Below are 26,991 nucleotides of genomic sequence, written 5' to 3'. Positions count from 1 at the left end.
CCCCTCCTGCGCTTAGGAGTTTATCCAAGGAGGGAGTTGTAAGAGGGTGGGGGCGCTTCGGCTCTCCCTCCCCCACCCCCCCGGAGGTTTATGCTAGCTGTTGGTTTCTCTCCCCTGCACAGAGGAAGTGGCTCATCAAGCCCTGGAAACCCGAGGGGCCGGCTAGGAGAGGAAGCCGCGTTACCCTACGAGGTTAGCCCTAATGCGTGGGTGAGAAGTGGGGGAGGGGGTTTGCTTTCCCCCCACAGCAGCGCCATCTTCCCGGGCAGAGGGCTGCCAGGCTCGCCCAGCATCCTTATACACTCTTGTGCGGATAAAGTTGCTTTTCTCACCCACAAAGCATGTGTTTAGGGGGTTGGTCAGACGCTTGTGTATTCCCTCCTGTTTCCAGGGAAGATTCAAAATACTTTCCGAGAATAAGCTCATCACACAACTGACTACTTACATAATCGAGGTGGAGAGCTCAGTCCAAAATTTGTGCTGTATTCTTTTGAGTAATGTTTATTTCATTTAGGAAATTATCCCTAGTGCCTAGAACTCAGTAAACAATCAGTGCTTTTTGATCGTTGATATCGTGAATGCACTAGATGTGTTCTCTGTACTCAAAAGTATATTACAGATGTTATTTCCACCTGAAAGGGCCTTGGAAAGTGAGAATGCAATGGGCTTTCCTTCCTCCTTCCCCCACTATACAGAAAAAAACTGAGATCCAAGACCTCCCTTAGAGTTAGATCTGGAAGCCTGTGTCCTGGTTGTCCTGGCCTGCATTTGCATGCTGCTGGGCCAAGAGGCTATTATGTAAAGTACTTTGGAATGAAGTTATGTGCTCCCGACTTATAGGAACGGCAATTATGGATTTTTTTATTCCTTTATTGACAGAAGTCGAAGATGGCTCCCTTCCCATTTGGAAGCAGGCTGTTTTGTTTATGTCCAGTGCCTTCCTTTGAGGGTAGGAAGTGAATAGCAGGGAATCTAGATTTGAACCCAACTGCACCCAGCCTGAAACAACCCTTCCTCCCCTAGCAATACTATTCTCTCCATCTGCTCCCTTCTCAACCTCCAGGATTCCTGGCTTGAAAGACACTGAGCAAAATTATAGGACTTTAGTATTTCTATCTTCCTAGCTTGGACTTTTGACTAAGCTTGAGGCTGTCTAAAAATTTTCCAAATGGCTCCTTATTGTTTCAAATGCAGCCCACAAAATCAAAAGTACTGAAATTCTTCATTGATTATAATAGTAAAAACAGGCAATTGATATTAACTTAATTCAAAAGCTCCAATATTAGAGTTAGAAGGAACCTTTAATATCATTAAGTTCAAATGCCTCATATGAGAGAAATTATGACACTTGCTCAGAATCATGCAGTAATTATATTCCTAAAGTCAAATTTGAACTCAGGCTTTCCTGACTTAGTCCAGCAGCATTCTAGGCACTCACTACTTCACTTATCTGTATTAAAGCCTAAGCAGGTTAGTAGGCTGGAGGAATTCTGGAAATTTTGCAGTTCATTCTACTATGTGGAAAAGTAGTAGGGAAACAAAGCTTTTTTTTTTTTTTTTTTTTTTTTTTTTTTTTTAAGCTTTGCTTACCCCTCATAGAACCTATATTCTGCTATAGGAGATAGAAGCAACATGTACATGTGTTATATAATATAATAAAAGGTTAAAGCATGATGTCGATTTTTTTCTTCCCCTTTTCAATTTCTTTCATTTCCATTTTTATTGTAATGGGCATGATGGTCTGGTCAGATAATCCCTCTCAGTTTGCTTGTGGAGGCAGAGAAATGCAAATGAAATGTACACAAACAAAATTTGTGGATTTTTGAAAACTGAATTTTACTTTTTTGTTTTCATTATCCTTAAATATTAAAAAAGTTAAAGTTTCCATATACATGGCAGAACACAAACCCATGAATCTCTATTTCAGACTGTTTTTTAAAGTACATAATAAATTCCACATTTTAATTTCAAAACTGGTTTGTCTGTGCTTTCTTATGAATTTCCTTTTCTACAAAACTTGTAAAAAAAAAAAAATTCCAGTGCACTTTTTTAAAAAATCACTTTTGCTAAACTTTGTTGCCCCTATACAGTTTAGTCATCCCAGGTCCAAGGGAAAAAAAAACCCTCAATGAACAAGCATAGTCAAGCAAAATGAATCTTAATAGCCATATCCAAAAATATGCCTTTGCCTTGTTAGTCTAATATCTCAGTTAGGAGGTGGGTAATATGCTTTTTTGATTGCTCCTCTAAGAGATATAGTTGGTCATTACTTTGATTCAGAGTTCCTGTCTTTCAAAGTTGTTTTCCTTTATAATGTTATTGTCCTTTTGCAAATCATTCTCTTGGTTCTGTACCACTTCATGCTATCCAGATTTCTCTGAAATCATCTTTTTTTGTCTTTTTTTTTTTTTTTTAACAGTAATAATTAGGCATTCCCTAATTGCTGGGCACACCCTTAAATTCTTGTTCTGTTTTCCCGCTCCTCTGCTACCCCCTTTTAATATTCTCTTAGAATTGGAAATTTTGTTTTGTTTGTAAGAGTTCCTTCCTTGCTATCATCCTTCCTCTTAACCTCAAATTATATACTCCCCCCCTTCTTGTTTCCCTATTGAATTTAACATATTTCTACAAAAAGAAAAATTGCATTGTGTATTTGTTCAACCCTCCTTTGTCTATTTCCAATAAAAGTAAGGTTTAACTGATAACCACTCCTTTTAACACTTTTGTATTTTTTAAATGCATATCAATGATAGGAAATATCTAATTTCACCCATTTTCTTTCTCCTTTCTACACTAGTATAGTGTAGAATCTTCTTTTTATTCTATCATCTTTTTTCCTAAAAATCTTTAAAACAAAACAATATACAGTCAAGTTTGTTTTTCTAATTTAACTCCTGCTATATTTTCTCAAGATATTAAGATTCTAAAAAGTATACAGTTTCTTTTCCTATTGGAGCATTAGTACTGTATCATTATATAACTCCTTCCATTTGCTGAACTAAGTTTAGTATTCTAGGTTTCTCTGGACTCTGATGCCACTATTTCAAAATTCCTACTTGGCTCTAGTCTTTTCATCAAAAATGCTTGAAATATGGAAAAAAATCAATTTCCCTTTAGGAAATTTACAGGTAAATTATTCTTGGTTGTAAATCCATTTTTTTGCCTTTTGGGATATTGTATTCCAAGATCTTCCCTAAATTATAGAAGCTATCAGGTCTTGTGTGATCCTGTTTGTAGTTCTTTGGTGTTCAGATTGTTTCCTTTTGGATGTTTGCGATATTTTTATTTTGATATAGGGATTCTAGATTTTGACCATGGAAATTTCTAGGATTTGTCCTTTTAAAAAATATTTTCCCGGAAGTGATTGGTGGGTTCTTTTTGTCTTCACTTTACTCTTTTAATAAGTGATTTCTTGAAATATAGTGCCTAGGCTTTGGGGGGGGGGGGAAATCCTGTCTTTCAGAAAGTTCAGTGTCATAAGAATTATCTCTTTTTGATTTGTTTTCTAAGTCAGTTTTTTATATCAGCTTGCATTTTCCTCAATTTTTTGATTTTGTTCTAATACTTTTAATCTTTTGTTGTTAACTTTTTTTGGTTTATTCTAGTTTTTAGGAAGTAATTTTACTACTTTCACTCTTAATCTATTAATTTTCCTTCCAATTCTTTTCTCCAGAGATTTAATGTTAGTTTTTATTTTTTCTAGATATTCATGGAGTCCTTATGGAAAATCCATTTTTTCCTTTGAGTTTCTGCTTGCAGTTGTTATAGAATTGCTTTTCTAGGCTAGATTTGTACTGATCTTTAGATCTACCATGATTTTTTACACTAATTAGTATCACCTTTTGATGGTTTGCTCATTTTTTTCAGCTTTATTTCTTAACTTGGACTTTCTGTCAAGGCCTGCTGTACTTTATTGTAGTGAAGTGGTTAGCTCTTACTTGGCCTCCCCCTACATTAACTGGGCTCATGTGTCAACCTGTACCTCTGAGAATTAGACCTTTCTAATTCTTGGAAGTGCACAATAATGGATCTTCAGGGCTTCCTATGTCATCTCAGGCCCAAGTGCTAGGGAGCTCAGAGCCTCGGGGGACTTGGGTTGACCTGAGCACTAAGCACTGAGCATTATAGTACCACACTGATCATTGTTGCTCCCCAGGTGTCTTGCCCTCTCTCCCTTTCTCTCTTAATCTCTCCACCCTTCTCTCTCCCTGTCCACCCCCCTTCTTCTTTGGTTTCTTCCTAATAATTCCCCCAAGAATATTTATTAGTAGATAGAACACCAGCCCTGAAGTCAGGAGGACCTGGGTTTAAATCTAGCCTCAGACATGAACACCTTCTTATGGGATCTTCTAAACATAGAGTCCTGAAGGCTACTCATTTCTTGGGCTTATTTGTGGTCTAGCTAAAAAAATTAAGAACTTCTTTGCCTAACCTAACATTTATTTTGCTGGCTACCCCCTTTCTATTGTTTGTAGTCTTCTGACTAAATTTCAGAGCATTTCGAATGGAATAATCATTTCGAGTGTATTAATCATTATTCCATCAGATACAAGTTTCAGGGTTGTTGGTTTTTTCTGGAGCAGGTATATGGGAATAAGGTTGTCTGCTTCTTTTCAAGGAAATATTTGGCTAGAATGACCCCAAGCAAATGGGGAGGAATACTTAGTATCCCAAGTATCCCTAACCTGATTTGGGGCAGACCAGTCAGTTAAAATACTGGAGAGCCACTTTCCCTTAGGGATAACAACCACAAGTTGCAAACTTCAAGTCTTGGGAGTGTTTCTTTTGGCCCTCTTATTGCCCTTCTTCCTTCGAGGACCAGGACCTCACCTCAGAGCTTCCTATCAAAGTGTCTTCGTTGGTGCTTGAATTAGGTGGTCAGCTCAAAGAGTTTCTGACCCTCTTTGTGTCTTTAAAACACACATCAACTGGTTTCTTTATTACTTTTAAACATGTAAGTCTCAAAAAAATAAGCTAAAATCCCCTTTAGCTATTAGCTTATGTCTTTCCTTTTCTCAAACTCCTTTGAAAACATTGTGAAATTATGTGATGATGTGATGATCAACTCTGATGGACTTGGCTCTTTTCAAAAGTGAGGTGATTCAGGCCAATTCCAATAGAGTTAGGATGGAGAGAGCCATCTATCTGTACGCAGAGAGAACTATGGGGACTGAGTGTGATTTATAAAATAGTGTTTTCACTTTTTTTATTGTTATTTGCTTACATTTTGTTTTCTTTCTCATCTTTTCCCTTTTGTTCTGATTTTTCTTGTGCAGTATGATAAATGTGGAAATAGGTATAGAAGAATTGTACATGTTTAATATATATTGGATTACTTCTGTCTAGTAGAGGGGATGGGGGGGAAAGGGAAGGAGAAAAATTTGGAATACAAGGCTTTTGCAAGAGTGAATGTTGAAAACTATTTCTATGTAAATTGAAAATAAAAAAAAAACTATTATTTAAAAAAAAAAAAGAAAATATTGATGTTTATCCTCACTTTCTCATTTCTTCTTCTTTCATTCATTTTTTAACCATTTGCATTCTGGCTTTTGACCTAATCACTTAATTGACACTTTCCAAAGTAACCTGTGCCATTAATTGCCATATCTGTTGGTCTTTTCTTAGTGCTAAGCCTTCTCAACCTTTCCGAGTTTTTTCCTAATTAATAGTATTTGATTTTCCAATTATATGTAAAGATGGTTTTCAACATTCATCTTCATAAAATTTTGAGTTCCAAATTTTTCTCCTTCCATTCCTTCTCCCCAAGACAGCATGCAATCAGATATTTGTTTTACATGTACAATTATGTTAAACATATTTCCACATTAGTCATTCAACCTGTTTTTTGACATCTACATTTGATACAATTAAATACCCTTTTTCTTTTATTTATTTAACATTTTTACCCAGTTACATTTAAAATAAATTTTTTTATATCTGTTTTTAAAACTTTTGAGTTCCAGATTCTCTCCCTTATCCCCACCTCCAACTTCTATTAAGAAAGCACATGTGGGACAGCAAGGTGGCGCAGTGGATAGAGCTCCAGCCCTGAATTCAAGAGGATCCAAGTTCAAATCTAGTCTCAGACACTTAACACTTCCTAGTTGTGTGACCCTGGGCAAGTCACTTGACCCCAGCCTCAGAAAATGAAAAAAAAAAAAAAAAAAAAAAAGAAAGCACATGTGAAGTTATACAAAAAATTTCCATAAAATTGACTATCCTTTCTTCCTGGATACTCTCAACTCTGGGTTTTTGAAATACTATTTCCGGATTTGACTTCTACTGAATTTGACTTCTATCTATCTGACCATATCCTAATTTCCTTTGATGGCTTACCATCCATAAAATATCCTTTATCTGTGAGTGTTTCTCAGGGTTATATATCCTGGGCCCCATTCTTCTTCTTTACTCTTGGTAACATCACCAATTCCCACAGATTAACTATTGTCTCTGTGAAGATGGCTCCCAGTTCTTTATATGTAGCCTCAGTTTCTCTCCTGAGTTTCCATTACTAATCATCTGTTTGATTTTCAAACCCAATGTTCCAGGAACCTCTTAAACAAAACATGACTAAAACAGAATTCATGTTTCCTCTTAAACCCATTACTTTTCCAATCATGCCTATTTTTCTTGAAGGCTGACTCTTTTTCTAGATCATTTTACAGATGAGGAAACTGAGGCAAATAAGGTTAAGTGACTTGCCCGTGTCACATTACCAGTATCTGAGGCTAGATTTGAATTCAGGAAGACTCATTTTCTTGATTCCCTAATTATTCCATTGCTTTAGGTAACATGTGATAAACACATCATATTTAATTATGTAACATAATTATATGTTATATATACATATATACAGAAATTTATCAGACTTTTTTATAATATATAACATAATTATATTTTATAATGTATAGTGTATTGTGATATATAATATACAATTTAAATAATACAATATAAGCATAACAAATTTATTATATTTAACATTTTATATGTTAATTACATGAATATAATAATTAACTTTATATTCATGATTATATGTGTGTGTGTGTATGTATTTGTCATTCCCTCCCTCCCCTTAAATGTGCCTAGCACATAATAGGCATTTAATAAATACTTATTGATTGATTGATTCCCCCTCCCAGCTAGTTAAAAATGTCAAGGATGGTAGTAAGTATGAGCCTTGTTCCAGGAAAAGGCACACTATCTTTAATAGTAAACTTATGTGGTATTAGGAAAGTTCCAACTTCTACAATCACGCTTTTCTTCTTGGAATTAATAAGGGACCAAGATAGATAATGCATTTAATAAACCTTACTATATATCAAGCACTGTATTAAAATTTCAGAATACAGATATAAACAAAACAAAAGATAATGCAGAACTTACATTCTAGTGGAGAAAAGATAATACATAAATAGGAGTTGAAAATAGTTGGAGGGAGTAGGAAAGTTATCTTGGGGTTCCAGGTGGAGAATTGGTCTGGTATACCATAAGATGAGCTATGGTTGTTTGGTCATTTCAGTCATATCTGATTCTTTGTGGCCCTATTTGGATTTTATTTTATTTTATTTTTTTTTGGCAAAGACATTAGAGTGGTTTGCCATTTCCTTTTACAGGAAAAAGGAAAACTGAGGTAGACTTAAGTGACTTTCCCAAGAATTAAAAAGCTAGAATCTGAGGCCCCATTTGAACTCAGGTCTTTCTAATTCCAAGCTCTATGCTCTATCCACTTAACCAGCTGCAAGATCTTAAGAAGAAGGGCCATTAAAATTCCTTGTACACTAAATGTGAGGTGGGATGATTATAATCCCTAGCAGGAAAAATAGACCTGATGATGATGTGCATATTTGTTTTCAAAAGATCAGTGTAGCTTTCATCATTAGATTGACCACAATTTTCAAAGATTCTCTGCTAGTATACAGAGTGTATATCAATTGAAGAAATTACAAATTAAAATTAAGTATGATTTAGACTCCCTTCATTAGTGACAGTTAATTACTTAATGTTCTGTAGTTTAAAAAAAAAAAAGGATTTTTTTTTTTTTGTTCTGATATTAGTTGATCAAAGGGCCTGTGAGGTTCCTAAACTCAGAAATTCTCTGGTTCCATAAATAAAGCAAGTGACCCCTAATGAGCTTCTTTCTGGAAGCTAAAGGTAGGGATAAAAAATACCTTTCAGGTGTGGAAGACAGCTTGTAGGGACTCAGAGAGGAGTATGATGAGTTTAGGAAATAGCTAGTAATCCAATTTGGCCCAAACATAGAATTCATAGAGAAGTAACAAAGAAACAAGATGAAAAATTAAATTTGGTCAGAATATCAAGGACCAGATTTGTAAAGACTTCTCTAAGGTTTGTCTTTTAGGAATTTTTAGGAAATGATATTTCAGTATCCTGGGCTGAAGTCACTGGTCTCACCTGAATGAAAAACCTAATCATTATCAAGGAGACAAAGTCTAGTTCTCAAGTCCTCAGATTTCAAAGGAATAAGTAGCCTAATCAATTTCTAAGGGAAGATTGATTCAAGTTTAGAGAGGGAACAGAATTTCCTGAGACTAAGAGACTCAATCTTGTTTACTAAGGAGGGAATGCTTTCTTCAATTCAAGAAAGGGAAATTTCTCTTGAATTTACTTTTGACCCAGTTAGAAAGGAAGGAAGGAAAGAATGAGAGAGAGAGAGAGAGAGAGAGAGAGAGAGAGAGAGAGAGAGAGAGAGAGAGAGAGAGAGAGAGAGAGAGAGAGAGAGAGAGAGAGAGAGAGAGAGAGAGAGAGAGAGACAGAGAGAGAGAGAGAGAGAGAGAGAGAGAGAGAGAGAGAGAGAGAGAGAGAGAGAGAGAGAGAGCTTAAAAAAAATAGCATTTGCTCAAAATGAGGCAGCCTGACCTACTGAATAGAATCAGAAGATCAGAAGGACTTGCGTTGACATCCTGGTTTTAACCTATTTCAATTTACTAGGCACTTAATCTTTCAATTTCTTAAGTTACTTGTATTTTTTTATTTTGTTGAGGGAATTAGGATTAAGTGATTTGCTCAGGATCACTCAGCTAGGAATTAAGTGTCTGAGATCAAATTTGAATTCAGGTCCTCCAGACTTCAGGGTTGGTCTACTATACACTGCCCCACCTAGCTGCCCCTCCTAAGCTACTTTTAAATACATTTTCTTCTATTCATTCATGTATATTTATTTACTTTATTATTTATATATGCCCAGAAGAGAAAGATTTTATGTGAATTGCTCTTTTAAAAAAAATAAATATAGCCAATATATCATTTTCAAAATTACTTGTCTCTATCTGCCTTTGAACCTTACTTCTGTTCTATATTGTTGTTGTTTTTTTAATGCTACATTGTCTTTTCTTTTGTTCTTGTTTTGGCATCATTATTACTAGTCTTCTTATTTCCTAAAGCCTCATTTAAAAAAGCCCTAAAATTTGTTGCAAATAGAAATAATCAAATAAAATAAATTCATACATTGGTTATGACTTTAGAAATGTATATCTTTTTTTATTAAAACTTTTTGTTTACAAAGCGTATGCATGGGTAATTTTTCCAACTTGACCCTTGCAAAACCTTTTGTTTCAAATTTTCCCCTCCTCCCCCCACCTTCTTCTAGCTGGTAGGTAGTCCAGTACATGTTAAGTATGTTGAAATACACATTAGATCCAATGTATGTATACATATTTATACAGTTATCTTGTTGCACAAGGAAAATCAGATCAAGAAGGAAGGAAAAGAAAAACTGAGAAAGAAAACAAAATGCAAGCAAATAACAACAGAGGGAGTGAGAATGCTATGTTGTAGTCCACATTGTTCCCAGTGTTCTGTCTCTGGGTGTAGCTGATTCTGTCCATCATTGATCAATTGGAACTAATTTGGATCCTCTCATTGTTGAAGAGAGCCATGTCCATCAGAATTGATCCTCACATAGTATTGTTGTTGAAGTGTATAATGATCTCTTGGTCCTGATCATTTCACTTAGCATCAGTTCATGATAGTGTCTCTAAGACTCACAAAAATCATCCTGCTGGTCATTTCTTATAGAACAATAATATTCCATAACATTCATATACCACAATTTATTCAGCCATTCTCCAGTTGATGGGCATTCATTCAGTTTCCAGTTTCTGGACACTACAAAAAGGGCTGCCACAAACATTCTTATACATACAGATCTCTTTCCCTTGTTTAAGATCTCTTTGGGATATAAGCCCAGTAGTAACACTGCTGGATCAAAGGGCATGCAATTTTGGGGATAGTTCCAAACTGCTCTCCAGAATGGTTGGCTCCATTCACAGTTCCACCAACAATGCATCAGTGTCCCAGTTTTCCCACATCCCTTCCAACAGTCATCATTATCTTTTCCTGTCATCTTAGCCAATCTGACAAGTATGTAGTGGTATATCAGAGTTGTTTTAATTTGCATTTCTCTGATCAATAGTGATTTGGAGCACCTTTTCATGTGGTTACAAATAGTTTCAATTTCTTTATCTGAAAATTGTTCATATCCTTTGACCATTTATCAATTGGGGAATGGATTAAATTATTATAAATATGAGTCAATTCTCTATACATTTTAGAAATGAGGCCTTTATCAGATTCTTTGGATGTAAAAGTATTTTCCCTGTTTATTGCTTCCCTTCTAATTTTGTCTGCATTAGTTTTGTTTGTACAAAAACTTTTTAACTTAATATAATCAGAATTATCTATCTATCTATCTATCTATCTATCTATCTATAATTTTGTGATCAGTAATGATCTCTAGTTCTTTGGTCACAAATTCCTTCCTCCTCCACAAATCTGAGAGGTAAACTAATTTGTTTATTATATCATTATTTATGTCTAAATCATGAACATTTTGACCTTATCTTGGTATGTGGTGTTAGGTGTGGGTCTGTGCCTGCTTTTTGCCATACTCGTTTCCAATTTTCCCAGCAGTTTTTGTCAAATAGTGAATTTTTATCCCAAAAGCTGGGATCTTTGGGTTTGTCAAACACTAGATTACTATAGTCATTGGCTATTTTGTTCTGTGAACAATTCCTGTTCCACTGATCAACTTCTCCATTTCTTAGCCAGTACCAAATGATTTTGATGCTCACTGCTTTATAATATAGTTTTAGATCTGGTACAGCTAGGGCACCTTCATTTGTTTTTCTCTTCGTTAATTCCTTTGAAATTCTTGACCTTTTGTTCTTCCAGATGAATTTTGTTGTTATTTTTTCTAAGTCAGTAAAATAGTTTCTTGGGAGTTTGGTTGGTATAACACTAAGTAAATAGATTAGTTTAGGGAGTATTGTCATCTTTATTATATTCGCTCGATCTATCCAAGAGCACTTGATATTTTTCCAGTTGCTTAGATGTGACTTTGTGTGGAAAGTGTTTTATAGTTTTGCTCATATAGTTCCTTACCATAGTTTCAGTCTTTGTGACCTCATTTGGGGTTTTCTTGGGAAAGATATTGGAGTGGTTTGCTATTTCCTTCTCCAACTCATTTTACAGATAAGAAAACTGAGGCAGAGTTAAGTAAACTTGTCCAAGGCTACACAGTAAATGTCTGTGATCAAATTTGAATTCAGTTCTTCCTGATTCTAACCACTGTGCCATCTAGCTGTCTGTTTTTAACCAGTATCAAATAATTGCTTATAGCTTATTATAGCTATTATAGCTTAGTTTGAATTGCTTTGTAGTTTAGTTTGTGATTGAGTGATGCTAATCCCCCTTCCTTTGCACTTCCTTTCCATTATTTCTTTTATATTGTTAATCTTTGCAAAGTTCTCTGGAGGATTTTTTTTTCCCCTTGGTCTGAAAGGTGAATGCTTAAGAATGGTTAAAGAGTAATAATAAATTTGATGAAAGGTGTTTCTTCAAGGATGTGTGAAAATTGACATTACTATTATTACTTTTAAGTAAATAAAAAAAACTATAATCATAAACTTTGTACTCTAGGTCCAGCATTCTATCCACTGTACTACCTAGCTACTTCAAAGAGGAAGAGCTCCATTTAAGTGAATTAATTAAATTTTATTTTTCAATGAATAAAAGTTGATTTTTACCTTCCCTCCATTGGAAAAAAATAAAACATCACAGTCTTAAACTCTTCTAAAAAATGAGAATTTTCATACAAAACCAATTCCTTTTTTGGCCATTGTCCAAATGACCAGAACTCAGATCTTCCTGAGTTAAGGAAAGTTCAAAAATTGACACCAATGGTAGAAGTTGGGGGTAGGAGGTTTTTTTTTTTTTTTAATTAAATTTTACTTTATTTTTCCAAATAATAAGAATGAATTTTCTCTTCCTCTTGCTGGAGGATAAAAAAGAAAACCAAAATCCTTGCAACAAATATGTATTGTCTTTAACATATTTAACATGTATTGGTCAACCTGCCATCTGGGGTGGGGGGTTGAGGAGGGGAAAAATTAGAACAAAATGTTTGGCAATTGTCAATGTTGTAAAATTACCCATGCATATATTTGGTAAATAAAAACTATTAAATAAAAAAAAATATGTATTGTTCAGCAAAACAAATTACCTCATTGACCATGTCCAAAAATATATACCTTATTCTGTATATTTAATCTATCTTTCTGTCAGCAGGTAGAGGTTCATCATCAGTCCTCTGACATCAAGGTTGGTCATTAAATTTATCAGAGTTTTTAAATCTTTTAAAGTCATTCGTTTTTTTACAATATTGCTATCCCATAAATTGTTCTGGATTTGCTCACTTTATTCTGTATCAGTTGATCCAAGTCTTTCCAGGTTTCTTTGAGACTGTCCCTTTTATTATTTGCATGGCATGATACATAGTATTCCGTGATTACATTAAAATGTAATATTTTGCTATGCCATTCCCCAATTGATGGATATTCCTTTAGTTTCTGGTTGTTTTTTTTTTTGTTTTTTTTTTGTTGTTGTTTGTTTTTTTTGCCACCATAAAAATCATTGCTACAAAACTTTCTGTACACATGGGTCCTTGACCTCTTTGATTTCTTGGGCTATAAGGTTAGTAATGATATTGCTTGATATTGCTGGGTCAAGGAGATTGTACCCTTCAGAATTGGACATAGTTTCAAACTGGTTTCCAGAAGGGTTACATCATCAGTTCGTTACTCTACCAACAATGCATTAATGAGACTATTTTCCCCAAACCCTTCCCTTTCTGCTTCTTTTTCCTTTTTTCTTTTAAGATTACCAAAGCGTAATAAACCCCACTCAAGTCTTCTATTTTCTTTGACTCCCTCTATGACCCCGAGTGACATTAGTGTTCTGAAAGAACTTATCATTCTTCCCCACTTATAATGTAAACAGTTCATCCTTATAAAGTCCTTTCCAGTGATTTGTATATTTACCTTTTTATTTTTCTCTTGAGTTCTATATTAGTATTTAAAAATTTTATCATCTCTGGTCTTTTCACAAGAATGCTTAGAAGTCCTCTTTGTCATTGAAGATGAAATAGATTAATCCTGTAGATTATACTTAGTTTACTGGGAAAGTTATTCTTGATTCTAATTCTCTATATATTTGCTTTTTAGAATACCATATTCTCTACATTCTATTCCATTACAATCATAGTGTTAAATATTGTGTGATTCTGAGTGTGGTTGTCATATATCCATTTTGATTTCATCTTGGTATATGGTATGAAATATAAGTCTAAACCTAATTTCTGTCAGACTGCTTTCTGATTTTCCCAGAAGTTTTTATTGATTAGTGAAACCTTCTACAAGATGATGGGCTAGCTAGTTGATGCAGTGGCTAGAGCACTAGGGCCTGGAGTCCTGAGTTCAAATCTGGCCATAGAGACCTGTTCTTTGCTGCTAAAATATGTATCTATAACTAGATCTATATCTATCTATTTATCTGTTGATCATCATGGTATTTGAGGTCTGAAAGGAGTAAGGTTTTCTAGTCCAAAGCTTCTTAAACTGTAGGTCATGATCCATGTTGTCACATAACCGCATCTGGGAGTCATGAAACTCTGATTTGTTATCAGTAAATGTTTGATTTGTATACCTATTTTAAATACCAGGGATTGTATAAAAACTTTTCAGATGAAAAGATTGTGAATGGAAAAAGTTTAAGAAGCCATGCTCTAATCCAACTCTTTCCTTTTACAAATGAGAAAACCCAAATGAGAATATAAGTGTCATGTTAATTAAATTTGCAGATTCTATTCCACATGCATCCCCAAAGTGCTTACTATAGGCAAAGTACTGTGCTAGGCTTGGGAATATAAAGACAAAAAAAAAATTCCTGCCCTCAAGGAGCTTACATTTTTCTGGTTTATCTCCTTTAATTGTGCTTGGCTTTATTGTCCTTTATAGATACTGCATTGTTGTTTTGTTTTGTTTTTCTTCCTCCCCCCCATTAAAAGTTTATGTTGATAAGCGAATCTATCAGTGCCATTTTTCCAACAACATATACTCACATTATGAATGTGTCACATTTTGGTAATTGTCACAATATTTCCAACTTTTTCATTATTATATCTGTTAATGTGATTTGTGATCAGTTATCTTTGTCATTACTATTGTAATTGTTTTGGAGTATCATGCATGAACTGTGCCCCTATAAGATGATGAACTTAATCGATAAATATTGTTTGTGTTCTGACTGCTCCACTAACCTGCCATTCCACCTTTCTTGCTCTCCTCAATCCTTTTTATTCCCTAAGACACAACAATATTGGTTAGGCCAATGAATAACCCTACAATGGCCTCTAAGAGTTCAAGTGAAAGGAAGAGTTAATCAGTATTACAGATTTCATTATTGTCTTATTATAAGAAATTGCTACAATCTCCCCAAACCTTCAGTAACCACTACCCTGATCAGTCAGAAACCAGTGACACTGAGGCAAGAACTTCCACTAACAAAAAGATTGCAACTTGCTAATGGCTTAGATTCTGGTTAATATTTTTTAGCAATATTTTAAAATTAAGATATATATAGTATTTTTTAACATAGTACTATTGCATACTTAATAGAATACATTATGGCATAAACATAGATTTTATATGCACTGGGAAACAAAAAAACTCATGTGACTTGTTTTATTCAATTTTCACTTGTTTGCTGTAGTCATATTTCCAATGTAGGCCTATACACACATAAGTAAGTTGGACATGGATAAGCATAAAGCCAAATAATTTGAGAAAGGGAGATTACTAGCAATTGTGTGTGTGTGTATGTGTGTGTGTGTGTGTGTGTGTGTGTGTGAGAGAGAGAGAGAGAGAGAGAGAGAAGAATTATAAGGTGTGAAGTTAAAGAGGGAATGTATATCAGAAATGGGACATGATATGTATAAATGGACAAGGAACAAAGCTGGGAGGGATATCTAGAATATTCAAGGATTGAATCACAATGTAAAAATCTCATCATTAGAGAGAAAAAAAGAGATGGAGAAATCAGGTAAAACTTGATAGAAATAAGTATAAAATTCTACTCTTGAATTTCAAAAATCAACTAGGAAATTTCTTATAAAAAAGATCTAGGTATTGTTTTGTTTTGTTTCTTTTTAAATATGATGATCAGTGTAGTGCCAGCTCTGGAATCATGAAAACTGAATTCAAATCCAGCCTCAGATATTTACTAGTTGTATGTCTCTGGCCAAGTCACTGAACCCTGTTTGCCTCAGTTTCCTCATATGTAAAATAAACAGGAGAAGGAAATGACAAACTACTTCATTGTTTCTGTCAAGAAAACCCCAAATAACAGATATTTGATCTGTTTGTTTGACTCAGGATAACAGAGTCAGACAAAATTGAAGCAGCTAAATAACAATCAATAATTTTATAACATCATAAGGTTTGCAAAATATTTTACAGATTTGTTATTGTTGCTAAGTGATATTATCCCAACAACAATCCTGAGAGATAGTTGCTATCATTGTTCCCATTTCACAGATGAGGGGAACTAAGGTTGACAGAGGTTAAATAATATGTCCTTGTTAATACACCTAGTAAGTGGCTGAGGTAAAATTTGAACTCAGGTCTACCTGACTGATTCATTTTCTGGTTACCTAAAATGGAGTCAAACTTCAGCCACAAAAATTTTACTGATCTTAGATTTTACTGAGAGGCTTAGTGTCCTGAATGAACAAAGTGTTAATGCTTCTGGAAATACACCACTTGGATATTGTGTTCAGTATCAAGTGCCACATTTTGGGAAGGGCATTGCTATAGTGAGGGATTAACCCTCTCAAAAATAGATATTTGTCCTAGGAACAAATACCAGGAGCTTCTAACTCCATCTTCTCTTTTTACTTCCTCTGCTCTCCCTTCTGAAATCATCAAAAAAATAGTCAAGGGTAATGTAAAAAAAAAAAATATGTGTGTGTGTGTGTGTATGTGTGTGTGTGTGTGTGTGTGTGTGTAATATGTGTGTATACATATATATAGGTGTGTATATATAATTTCATTAACTATTTCCCAATTATGTGTAAAAAATATAACATTTATTTTTTAAAATTTTGATTTCTAAATTCTTTTCATTCCTCTCAACCCTCCCCTACTCCTTGAGATGGCAAGCAATATAAAAATCATAATATGAAGTCATGCAATACATTTCTATATTAGTCATGTTGTAAAAGATACACACACACACACACACACACACACACACACAAACCCTAAGAAAAATAAAGTTTAAAAAAAGTATGCTTCAATCTGCATTGCTTATCAGTTCTCTCTCTGGAGATGGATAACATTTTTCATCATGGATCTTTTGGAATTGTCTTGAATCATTCTCTTGATCAGAATAGTCAAGTCTTTCACAGTTGATCATCAAACCCATCTTACTGTTACTGTGTACAGTGGTTCTATCTCCCTCACTTCGTATCAGTTCATATCAGTCTTCCCAGATTTTTCTGAAACCATCCTGTTCTTCATTTCTTATAGCATAATAATATTCCATCACAATAATATATCACAACTTGTTCAGCCATTCCCCGTTTTCTTGTAGTATTTCCCATTTCTTGTAGCACAATGGTATTCTATCACAATCCTTAGTCATTCCCCAAATGAAGATAATTTGAATAATATTTCCCAGTTTCCCTTGAGGAAGATGGTGGATGTAAAGGGAGCTAAAGTGTCTTTCTGAACTTCAAAAGCCTCAGTGGGAGGTGCTGACACAATGCATAGAATCCAAAAAACGTAAAGAGCAAAGAGGCAAATAACTGCAGAATCAACATAAGGCAACATAGAGTAGAAAACAAAGCACCATTTGAGTCACTGAAGAAAGAGATATTGCCACAACCAAGTGAAGGGCCCCTTTGTCTAGAGAGAAGTGGCCTGTAGGACCAGGGTGGAAAACAACTGAGGTTTTAACAGAGCCAGAGACATTTCTCTAGCCTTGTGCTTATGAAGAAGCTGCAACATTGGTAGTTGGAGCTCTAACACTTCACAGAACGGGCTTTTTGGGTTGTCCTAGAAATAAGGTAACTAAAACCATCAATGGCAAGAGAGCCAAATATCATGAGGCAGAAAAACAGGACAGAGACATCCAGGAGCCTCCAGGGAGTTCTGGACAGCAATGGGAAAGACCTGTGTCACTTGCCAAGGATGGAAGATATTGGAACAAATTAAGCATTGTTGTAGAACAGTGACTGGAAAACACCTGCCAATGGAGGAGAATCATAGAAACATAGAGGGGAGATTGCACAAGTCCTTGAGTAAATGCTGTCTATTGAATGAGGGTAAGTAGATCTCAATTCTATATGCACTGGGGTATGACTCTTTCCTGTTTTTTTTTCCCCAGCATATGTTGAAGGAAGGCCGTGTTTAAGAAAGTCCTTGATCCAGTTAATGAATTCTCGAATCAAATTGATGAGATTGTCAGGTATGGGCCTTTGTTTGAAATTATATTTATTTATTTATTTCTGGCAAATTTATTTATTTTTAATACATATTACTTTATGAATCATGTTGAGAGAAAACAAATCAGAGCAAAAGAGAAAAACCATGGGAGAGATTAAAAAGCACAGAAAAAAGAAGTGAACATAGCATGTGTTCTCAGTCTCCTTAGTTCTTTTTCTGGATGCAAATGGCATTTTCTGTCCAAAGTCTATTGAGATTACTTTGAAAAACTATATTTATTTTGAATGTAGTACTGGAGTTGATCAGGGAACCCCTGGAAATTTCAATTTCTCCTTAGCTTACTTAATGAAATTTAAGAAGATAACAGACATGTCACAGAGACAACTAGATGCTAACATTAGTTGGGTGTTTTGTTTTTTTTTGTTTTTTTTTTTGTTTTTTTAAGGCACAAGGCAGTCAGAAACAATTTTTATTAATTTAGATTATTTTAACCTAAGTATTTTAGCTTAGAGAGGCAGTTAGCCCATGTCTTTTATTTTTTTCTTTAAAGTTATTTTGAATCAAACTTATTTCAAATGCCAATCAAATTATTATTATTATTATGGAATCCAGCTGTGTGCTAAGGAATTGGGAGTTGATCCAACTAGCCCAGAACTGAGCAAATGGAAAGTTGGGGATGGATGTGAGAGGTGTTATTGACAGAGAATTGATAAGACTTGGCAACTGATCAACTATTGGAGGTGGTAAGAGAGAGTGAAATAATAAAGGTTACTAGGTCAAGTGACTGGAAGGATTGTGATATTCTTAAGATAAATAGGAAAATTTGGGGGAAGGGTGAATGTTAGGGGGAAATGATGACTTCTATTTGGGACATGTTGAGTTTAACAGGCTGATGGTCTGTATGGGTATGTGTATGGGGGTGTACAGTGACTATGGATTCTGGTAAGTCTCTTACCTTCAAAATGCCCTAGGAAAGTCTCTATGACCAAATTGTGGAGAAGGCACAAAGATGCTAACCTGCATTGAAAGAGGTTTTTTTTCTTTATTAAAGCTTTTTATTTTTCAAAACGTATGGACAATTCTTCAACATTATCCCTTGCAAAACCTTGTGTTCCAAATTTTCCCCTCCTTCCCCCATGCCCTCCCCTAGATGGTAAGTAGTTCAACATATGTTAAACATGGTAGAAATATGTGTTAAATCCAATATATGCTTTCATATTTATACAATTATCTTGCCACACAAGAAAAATCAAATCAAACCAGGGAAAAAAGAAAAAGAGAAGCAAAAGAAAATGCAAGCAAATAATAACAAAAAGAGTGAGAATGCTATGTTGTAAACCACACTCAGTTCCCACAGTTCTCTCTCTGGGTGTAGATGGCTCTCTTCATCACTAAACAATTGGAACTCATTTGAATCATCTCATTGCTGAAGAGAGTCACATAGATGGAGTTTTCTTATCTGGGAGTTCCCTATATCAATGATTCCATAAATCTAGCAGTTAGGTGATACTGGTGATAGCAGTTAAGAGATCAAGAGTAAGACTAGGGTTGAATATATAGATTTGGGAGTCATCTGTATAGAGATGATAACAGAATCTAGAAGAACTAAAGAGATCTCCAAAAAAGAAAACATGAGAAAAAGAGAAGGAGTGGGCGCCATGCATGGCTGGGGAGGGGGCAGAAAATGCATGATAATTTTCCGACTCTAGTCCTATGGTCGATGACATTAAGAGCGCATTCTTTTAAATAAGGCAGTTAGTTGGCACAGTGGATAGACTATAAAGCCTGGAATCAGAAAGATTCCTCTTCCTGAATTCAAATCTGGCCACAGACACTGACCCTGGAAAAGTCACTGTTTGCCTCAGTTTTCTCATCTGTAAAATGAACTAGAGAAGGAAATGGCAAATTAGCATTTTGACAAGAAAACCCCAAATGAGATCACAAAGAGTTGGATATGACTGAAAAACAAAAACAAAGTACTTAATTCTTTGGGCTATTATGAGAATAAAATTCTATAATATAATGATACTTAATGATAATAAAGTAGTATGATAGTTTAAAAGAGAGCTGGTCTCAAGCCTAAGAAAGCCTGAGTTTAAATCCTGCCTTTGATACACAAAAGCTATGTGATTCTTTTAGTACCCTACTTGATAGATAGAGCTTTCTTACCTGGGAGTTCCCTATATCAATGATACCATAAATTGAGTCCATAACACTAAGAAAGTAATAATAAATAATGATAATGATCATAATAATGCCCTGCTATAGATCTTCTGGACTACTGGGCCTTTCCATGTGTCCTACAACTGGGCCCTCCTATTTATGTTGCCCTTAACAGCCAAAACTACCTCTTTTTAAAAATTTATAATAAAGTCATTAGTGAATGACTTTTCATTCATTCATTCATATGTAAGTATAAAATATTAAAGTACATAGTAGGTTATCATTATCATAATCATAATTATTTTCCCCAGTTACCTATGAAATAATTTTTTACATTTGTTTTCAAAACTTAAAATTCCAGGTTCTCGCCCTTCCTCCCCACTCCCACCTCCCTTTAAAAAGCCACATGAGAAGTTATGCAAAACATTTCCGTAAGTCATATGGTGAAAGAAAGCATAGATTTCCCCCCCAAAAAAAACCTCAAGAAAAATAAAGTTTTTTTAAAAAGTATCCTTCAATTTGTATTCAGACACAATCAGTTCTTTCTCTGGGTATGGATAGCATTTTTTATCATAAATCCTTCAGAGTAGCTGTGGATCATTGTATTGCTGAGAATAGCAAAGTTATTCATAGCAGATCATCCCACAACATCACTATTGGAAAGGAAAGGATATAGTCAGGGAAGGAATTTTGTCACTGTTTGATCATTTTCAGTTTTGTTCGACTGTTCATGACCCCATTTGGGATTTTCTTGGCAGAATTACTTGACTATTTTGTCATTTTCTTCTCTAGCTCATTTTATAGATGAGAAAACTGAGACATACAGGGACTTGCTTAGAATTACACAGCTAGCAAGTGTTTAAAACTGGATTTGAATTTGGGAAGAGAAGTCTCCCTGACTACAGGCTTGGAACTCTACCCACCGGAAGAAATAAAAGTTTGAAAAAAAAAAAAAAAAAAAAAAACCAAAAAAAACATCTAAACCTTCAGAGGGTTGATCATCAAAGGGAGATTAAAACAAAGAAGTATAAAAGATAAAGAGATTAGATTTGAACTTGGTGAAGAGTAGTAACATATCATAACATATTATGGATTTTTTTTTGGTTAGATTCTGTCTCTTTTCCCTCACCCTATGTTGTTTGCAAGAAACATACTTAAAACATAAAGATTCATATAAAATTAAAATGAAGAACCAAAGCAGGATTTTATGATTTTTTTAAAAGAGTAATAATCATGATGATAGACAAAGCAAAGGAAAAATTGCCATTGGTTAAAGACACCATAGATAATGAAATAATGTCAATAATTTAATTCTATATCTATCCAGATATGTCACATAGCATGTCATCTAAATACTTGAAAGAAAAAAGAAAATCATTATATAGACAAAAATTGACAGCAAAACTGTAATAGTTAGGGAATCTCAGCGTATTCCTCCCAGATTTAGACAAATATAATAAGAAGATAAATAAAAAAGAAGTTAAGCACACAGATACAATTTTAGAAAAGTTATAAATGATAATCTGGCAATTAATGAATGAGAATAGAAAGGAATATACATGTTTTTTGCTATAATAACACATTTACAAAAAACCAACTATTACTTATAAGCATATGCAGAAATGTAGAACTTTTAAATATTCTTTATCAAGAACAATGCAATAAAAATCACAAGATATGGAGATATTTAAAAGGTGTGCATATATTTAACCTATATCAGATTACTTGCTGCCTCCAGGAATGGAGAGGTAGAAGAGGGAAGGAAAAAAAATTGGAACACAAAGTCTTGCAAAACTGAATGTTGAAGACGATTTTTATATGTATTTGAAAAAATAAAATATTGTTAGAAAAAAATTAAATTATCAAAAAATCACAAGAGCATAACATATACAATAACAATAGCATTGTAAAGAAATTGATTTTGAAAGAAATAAGAATTCTTGATCAATGCAATGATCAACTACAATTCCAAAGTACTAAACATGCTATCTCCTGACAAAAAAGTGACAGGCACAGGTGATGACTTAAGACATACACTTTTTAGACATGACTAATATTGAAATTAACTTTGCTTGATTAGGCATATTTGTTACAAGTAGTTTCTTTTTCTTTTTTTCTTTCTTTCTTTTCTTTTCTTTTTTAATGTGAAGGTAGGAGGGAGAGAAAAAAAAATTGGCTTTTTAAAATTTTTTTGCTGAGGCAATTGGGATTAGACTTGCCCAGGGGTCACACAACCAGGAAGTATTAAGTGTTTGAGTTCAGATTTGAACTCAGATCCTCCTGACTTCAGGGCTGGTGCTCTATCCACTAAGCCACCTAGCTGCCCCAAGAAAAAAAGTTTTTGCTAATTGAAAAAAATAAATTTAATTTTAGAAAGAAAAGAATATCAGTTAAACCTAGAAAAAAGCAGAAAGAAATTCAGAAAGAAATGCATATAAACAAGGCAATGTATACGTATCATATTAATTTTTTTCCCTCTGAGGAAATTGGGATTAAGTGACTTGCCCAGGGTCACATAGCTAGGAAGTGTTAAGTGTCTGAGACCAGATTTGAACTCAGGTCCTCCTGACTTCAGGGCTGGTGCTCTAGCCACTATACCACCAAGCTGACCCAATATCACATTAAATTTGAAACATTAAAAGAAGTTGTAAAAAAATCCTAAAAATTCAATTAATTTAATTAAGAGAGGTATTCCTTTATTATTATTGACCATAGTGAAAAGAGATTTTTTAAAAAGGAAATAGCTGGTTTTAAGAAGAGATTTTTCTCCAAGAGTATGTAGGATTAACATTACAACTCTGGTAAATCAAAACCTTTGAACTTAAATTATGTGTAGTTGTACCTATGTAGTCCTGGCCAAGTTTAGTTGATTGATGGACAGACAAGTCACTTCTTAGTCACTTCCTTAGCTGGGCTAATTTCTTGCTAGACTACATCACTTATGTTCTTCCTTTAGCTGGTTCCTCACCAAATCCAGTTGGCTCCCAGCAGACTATTACCTGTCTTGCAGGACTTCTGATGCTTCTTTCTGTCTTTCAAAACTCATAAGGTTATATTCTTATCTGTATTTTCTCCAGATACTCATTCACCAAAGACATGATGAATGAGCATATCCCTTTTTGTATGTTATGGTCTCCTTTCATAGCCTAATAAAGCCTATGGATTTATTTTCAGAATAATATTTTTAAATGCATAAAATAAAATATATATGATTGCAAAGGAAACCAATTATATTAAACATGCTATTAAATTTATTAATTAAAACTATTGTTTTAATATAACAATTTAAATAATTAATTAAATTATTTAAAGTTTTTTAAAAATTAAATTATTTTTTTAAAATGGTTTTCTGTGGGCCCCATGTGTCCTAATATCAGAAAAAAAAAAATGAACACAAAAGACAGAGGAAATAAAGGCAAATACATTTGTGACTGTATTGCAGCCAAGTGGGGCAGAAATCCCCAACATGGGATCTTATCACAATTCTTGCTTTGTCATCATACAGTAAGATTACAGGAAACAGTCAGATGTATTCTTACCAGGCTCACCAAGTTTTCACACGAGTTAGTACTAGACAGGGAAATATTGCACATGCCCTAAGGACTGAGTCCTTGTTGACTCATCTTTGCATGTGTAAACTTCTTTTAGCTTACTGGGTAATTTCATTTTGTGCTTCATGATTCCTATAAAACTTTTTTATTTTTATTTTTTCCCCTGAGGCTGGGGTTAAGTGACTTGCCCAGGGTCACACAGTCAAGAAGTGTTAAGTGTCTGAGACCACATTTGAACTCTGGTCCTCCTGAATTCAAGGCTGGTGCTCTATCCACTGCGCCACCTAGCTGCCCCTGTGATTCCTATAAATTACAAATTGGAAGATGCTTGGGATAAAAGGTATCCTAATTTAGAAATGTAACTCTTCCTGTCTGAAGCTCCTCTAAGCAGAAATGCTTTCATATTAACTAACTGTGTGACAGATTTTTGCTGAGACAGAGTATTGTTTCCTTCCACAATATTTATCAAAAAAAAATTAAAATATCCAAATGAACAGAATAGGAAACCTAAACTCAGAAAGAAAAACATAGCAAGACATAAATGAGCCACCAAAGGTATGGGGGAAACCACTCCAGGTGAATTTATTTATGAATAAATTCTGGCAAATTCTTAAAAAGCAATTAATCCTTATATTACATATATTATTCTAAAAATTAGAAAAAAAGCACTTTACTACATTCCTTTTATGAGATAAATATGATCCTGATTTTCAAATAATGAAAGGATAAAGCAGATAATGAGGTCAACATCATTAGTTAATTTTGATGTGGAAATTTTAATGTGAAATTTTAAAGATTATAGCAACATATCAAAAATATTCATTATGACTAAATTAAATTTATATCAAGGGATGTAATCAAGGTACAACTCATAATTAAAAGCTTTAGACAAAATACAATTCTCATCTATGATAAAATATCCTAAAAAGCACAACTATGGGTGGAGCATTTAATTTGATCAAAAGAACATATCTAAAACCGTGAGCTAGCATTATATGAACTAGCATTATTCACATTAAATGAGCAATAAGTTTTTTGTTCAATCATATTCAACTCCTTGTGATGCCTTTTTCTTGGCAAAGACACTAGAGTGATTTGCTATTTCCTTCTCCAGCTCATTCATAGATGAGGAAACTAAGGCAAACAGGTTTAAATAACTTGCCCAGAGTCATATAGCTAGTAACTGTCTGAAGCCAAAACTGAACTCAGGAAGATGACTCTTGACATCAAGTCTAATCCCTATCCATTGAGCCACCTTACCTGCCTCTCAGTAAATTTAACCATAGATCAATTCTACACTATTATATGACTGTATCAGAAATGCTAGATGTATCAATAAAATAAGATAAAGAATTAGAAGAAATAAAACTATTAACAAAAAAGAAACAAAATTATCCTACACCACATACAAGAAATTGGCTTGCTTGGAAATCCCTTAAATCAGTGAGGAAATTTATTTTGAGGATTAGTAAAATATCAGGATGCAAAATAAATCCGTAAAAGTCATGAGTATTTCTATATGTTAATAACAAAAATTCAAGAAGAATTGATGAGAAAAATCATTGTTTTAAATGTAAATACAAATTGCAAGAAGTATCTGGGAATTAATCCAAGACAAACATAAGGCTTAGGGAAATCCAACTTCAAAATACTCTTTACAAAAATAAAGGAAGACCTAAATCAGTGTTCAAGTGTGAAGTATGCGGAATGAAGTAAGCAAAACTTGGAAAACAATATATAAAATGCTATAATTATGTATGAAAATAATGATAACTCCAAACTGAGCCCTATGCAGTAAATACTGATTGATCAACTTTGGCTCCAGAAAAGAGGTGAGAATATATATTTCCTCTCTCAGGATTCTTAGCAAAGAAAAGAATGGGGATAATCACAAATAGATAATCATAAAATAGGTAAAATTGAATATGTTGTGATGATAGAAATTCTGAAGGACAAAGTTCTGAGCATGATCAATTTGTTAGTTAGGCTAGCAGTAACCAATCCTTTGGGTCAGTGATCTCTCTTGATGACCAAAGATATAGCATAAAGACACACAGGGTCTTTTAAAAACAAGATAACAAGAAAAATGACATAGTCAAAATTGAGATTACATCATATAGACCCCTCCCCCTCAAACCTTCTTAATTGTTTGATGCTAGTCACAAGACAAAAAGGGCAGGTAGGTGGCAGGATAAATAGAGTCCTAGAGTCAGGAAATGCTACATTCCAATCTGACTTCAGGCACTCACTAGCTGTGTGACCCTGGGCAAGTCACTTGTTCCTGTTTGCCTCAGTTTCCTCACTAATAAAATGAGCTGGAGAAGAAAATGGCAAACCACTCCAGTATTTCTGCTAAAGAACCCTCGAAAGGGGTCACAAAGAGCTGGACAAGACTAAATAACAAACAGAGAATAAAAATTCTTAGGGGATGGGAGTAGATGCTACAATTTGATTTTTTTTAGGCTAATCAAATTTCTCTGGAAAATGGGTGACAGATGAGGTTCTAAACTGCAGTTAAGTAAACCTGGTTTAACATTAATTCTAATTGGATAGGTGTTTTGGGGGCATTCTCAGCAGGGGGTGGGGAGGTGATATATCATACGGCAAGTATAGTAAGCAAAATAGCAATGACATTGTTTTTCACCTTGTAGCTGTGAATGAAGGTAAATTATTAGTTATTTTTGATGATTAATGATTAGGCGGTGTAGCTCTTACTTATACCATTCATTTGAATTGATAAGTCTTTTTTTTCCAGGTTGGGGAATCAAGGAAGCTGAATTGGGGTGATCGTGGTAGCATTTTGCTCTTCTATTTCATTAAATGACTTTTTTCTCTGAATTAATGTATCACTTCAACTTTGTGAGTTCAAATCTGGCCTCAGACACTTAATAGTTGTGTGATCTGGCCAAGTCAATCCTCTTTGCCTCAGTTTCCTCATCTGAAAAATGAGCTGGAGGAGGAAACGGTAAATCAGTCCAGTCTCTGCCAAGGAAACTCCAAATGGGATCATGAAGAATCAGACATGAATGAAAAATGACTTAATAACAGCAATGTATCATTTGACTTGATATGGCAGTGGTTGGGTAGAGGCTAGGAATACAGAGAAATGATAACCCCAAACATGAGAAAGAGAAATATGGAAATACATACATACTGATGCCATATAGCCCACGTATGTGAGAGCAATAGCCTAAGAGATTTCTCACCCCATACCACCTAGGCTAGTTTTTCATGAATAGGTAATGTTCTTTATATTTGATTGGCTTAGAGGATTAAGGTTTAAGCCATTAACATGATCATATTACTGGTCATGTAGGTACAAAACATCCAGAACAAAAGGAGTTGGACTCTTCCCTGAAGCTTTGAACCACAGACCATCAGCATGAACAATACTGAGAAACTATAATTAGTTGAATCCATGATTTGTCTTGGATTAATAATCCTTCCCTGCTCTGAATGACTTTCTCCTGCTTTTT

The 26,991-nt window shown here is 34.3% G+C and overlaps 1 long non-coding RNA gene across 1 annotated transcript; it reads left to right on the top strand.

The window, feature by feature from the left end:
* The first annotated feature begins 22 nt into the window (after positions 1-22).
* Positions 23-26,991, top strand: LOC141538985 (uncharacterized). Its single transcript, XR_012481170.1, has 3 exons — positions 23-192; positions 17,743-17,823; positions 26,832-26,991. It is a non-coding gene; the product is annotated as an uncharacterized LOC141538985 (long non-coding RNA).

Source organism: Sminthopsis crassicaudata, chromosome 4 (assembly GCF_048593235.1).
Source record: "Sminthopsis crassicaudata isolate SCR6 chromosome 4, ASM4859323v1, whole genome shotgun sequence".
In the NCBI taxonomy this organism is placed as follows: Eukaryota; Metazoa; Chordata; class Mammalia; order Dasyuromorphia; family Dasyuridae; genus Sminthopsis; species Sminthopsis crassicaudata.
This window is presented reverse-complemented; position numbering and strand designations above follow the sequence as displayed.